Genomic DNA, 3,445 nt, shown 5'->3' with positions numbered 1-3,445 from the left:
CATCCATCCATCCATCCATCCATCCATCCATCCATCCATCCATCCATCCATCCATCCATCCATCCATCCATCCATCCATCCATCATCTTCTGCTTATTCTGAGTTGGGTCACAGGGGCAGCAGCTTGCAGGGAAGTCCAGACCTCTCTTTCTACATCCACCTCTTCAAACTCTTTTGGGAAGACCCCAACGCGTTCCCTGGGTCTTCCTTGGGGTCTCCTCCCAGTTCTCTAGGGAGGCGTCCAGGAGGCATCCTAACCAGATGAACCACCTCAACTGGCTCCTCTTGACGTGGAGGAGGAGCACTTTTACTCTGAGTCCCTCCTGGATGACTGAGCTTCTCACCCTATCTCTAAGGGAGAGCCCAGACACCCTGCAGAGGAAACTCATTTCCACAGCTTATATTCGGGAACTCTTTCTTTTGGTCACTACTCCAAATTCGAGGCCATGGGTGAGAGTAGGAATGTAGGCCAAAACAGAGAGCTTCTCCTTAATTTCAGCTCCCTCTTCACCACAGACCTGTACAGAGTCTGCAAAACTGCAGAAGCTGCACTGATCTGTCTATCAATCTCACACTCCATTATTCCCTCACTTGTGAACAAGACGCCAAGACACTTGACCTTCACTTGAGGCAAAATCTCATCCCCATCCCACAGAGAGCAGTCCACCTTTTTCTGACTGAAAACCATGGACTCACATTTTGAGGTTTTTTAACCCTAATCCCAGATGCTTCACACTCTGCTGTGAACTGCTCCAGTAAGAGCTGAAGATCACGGCACAATGATGCCAACAGAACCACATCAGTGATGCCGCTGTAATTGGAGTAGACCATCAGATCCTCCGTTTTAAAAAGGGGAACCACCACCCCAGTCTGCCAATCCAGGGGCACTGCCCCCAATGTCCATGTGATGTTGCAAAGGTGTGTCAACTAAGACAGACCCACAGCATACAGAGCCTTGAGGAAATCAGGGTGGATCTCACCCACCATGTAACCCTGCTGCTGTGGAACTTTTTAACTACCTCAGAGACCTCAGCCCCAGTTATGGACAGACCACCCCCAAAATTCTCAAACTCTGCTTGCTCCATAGAAAATGTACTAGTGGGATTGAGAAAGTCCAAGAAGTATTCCTTTCAACTCTTGATGACATCACTAGTTGAGGTCAACAGCACTCCACCTTCACTCAGCACAGAGTTAGTGAAGTGCTGCTTCCCTCACCTCAGCCACCAGGTAGTTTGCCAGAATCTCCACAGAGCTGATCGAGAGTCTTTGTCCAAGGCCTCACTGAACTCTTCTCACATCTGAGCTTTTGTCTCGGCAACAGCAGAGCTGTGGTTCAGATGGCACAACTACTAAGTCAATCATCAATCTGTGATGTAGGTTGCCCTGTTGCCATGTGCACTTATGACACCTTCATGTTAGAAAATGGTGTTTATGGTGGACAAACTCTGACTATAACTGAAGTCCAACAACAGAACACCACTTCAGATCAGAGAGGCATTTCCTCCAAGTCATGCCCCGCTGGGTCACATAGTCATTACTTACATGAGAATTTAAGTCCCCCCAGCAGAATAAAGGAATCCCCAGCTGGAGCACCTTCCAGCACAACCACTAAGGGCTCTAAGAAGACTGAGTACGATGGCAAAAAAAAAAAAAAGACTGCGTACGATGAACTGCCATTCAGCACATAGGCACAAACAACCATCAGAGCCGATCCCTTTACCCAAAAGCTACCCTTTCATCTACTGGGGAATACTGGACCAAATCCAAGTTGAATAATTTTGCTATTGTATACCAGTGGACCTCAAATAAAGTTTAATATTTCAAAAACCATAAATGGTACTCATACTAAAAATCTATGGTTTAGTAAATGCAATTTTTTTCAGGTCCCCCTAAAGAGACTCAACCGGTGGACAGTCAGTCTTCTACAACTATCCTGCTTTGTGTTACATTAGTGACTCTGCTGCTGCTGATATTTGGACTGGTTCTCTACAGGAAACACAAAGGTAAAGTTCATTTTCTCCCCAAGTAAGGATGGTAATTAGTTCTATATGATAAGAGAAAGTTAAGGAAATATTATGATTCTAATAAAAAAGGAAGGGACCTTTTGTGTAGAACTTGTTTCTGTTTGGGTATTAAGAAGACCAAAACAAAGAGTGAATACAAAAAAAGTTAGCCTGGCCCTTGCCTTCCTATTCAGCTCCGCTCAATTCTAGTTTCCCTTCACTGCTCCATCTGGGACTTCTCCCATTGTGATGGATTTCACTGGCAGGTTTTTAGCCGGGCCAATCAGAGAACAGAATGTCAATTTTATGAGCAGTGTCTGCTTGTAGTTTATTTTACCTGGGCCAATCAGCAAACAGAAGGAGGAGTTTTGAACAACGTCGACTTTCTGCGCAGTGTCTGCTAGTTATTTTAGCATACGGCAGTGGAGGGAGTGAATGAAGCCAGTTAGTATTGGTAAGGCTTCCAAATTAAATTAAAGTTTCTGACAAAGCAGCAGCTCTTATTTACAGTCGTCTCGTTCAGCTCTGTACTTTTCTCCTCTCAGTAGGGTTGTTTACAGCACATACAATTTCCGGTTAGCTTCTTAGTTTAGCCACCGTCACAGCGACATACGTCGCAGCCAACTGATCCAATCATTTTAAACTTCAGCAGACGCCACGCCTCCTGCAAGAATCACTTGTCTATGCATCAAGTCCAGACCCTTGTACGAAGCAAAGTGAAGGACAGGGTCTGGTTTAAACCAGGCTACAAAAAAGTTGGTCATTAACTGTAAAAATGACCCAACAAGTTTACAAAATCAAACAGACTTTTTATTTTAGTCCATATATCATGATGATAAGTGACTAAGTTGTAATCATGTTGGTTAAAATAAAAAAATGTTCTCTGTGATTTCAGACATTATAACTAAATATCCTGCAGACAAACTGTGTTGTGAATGACTCTCAGCCACTACCACACAGGACTGACGAAGTGTATAATGTAGAAATAAAGAACAAACCAAAAACACAATATGAAGAGAAACTAAATACCCAACACCTGTGCAGAGAGAACCATAATCAAGTGCAGGAGTGTGGGGCTGAACAGAGGAACATGAACTAACCAGAGAAAAACTAAAAAGAACCAAGAACTAGAATTCACACAAACAAAACATAAATCCTAACGTCTCGAAAACTCTTTGAGTTAATCATTTTCAGTAAATCTGTTACAGTTCCTTTTTTGTGAACTTTCAGTTGCAGCTGATGCAGCTGACCCTGATCAGGTGACTTATGCTGTGGTCAACAAGAAGAAGAAAGGTATTTTTTTTTATTTTATTACAATTAACTGTTCAAAATGTGAACTAAAGCAGCAGTTCTGTGATGCAGGTTTTTATTTTAAATACTTTGCTATTTTGTTCATAAATTATGATCTCAAGTCACACTAATCAACTTACTAAAGCTATAGC

Source organism: Austrofundulus limnaeus, unplaced genomic scaffold (assembly GCF_001266775.1).
Source record: "Austrofundulus limnaeus strain Quisiro unplaced genomic scaffold, Austrofundulus_limnaeus-1.0 Scaffold2364, whole genome shotgun sequence".
Classification (NCBI taxonomy): Eukaryota; Metazoa; Chordata; class Actinopteri; order Cyprinodontiformes; family Rivulidae; genus Austrofundulus; species Austrofundulus limnaeus.
Note: the sequence above shows the minus strand (reverse complement) of the source record.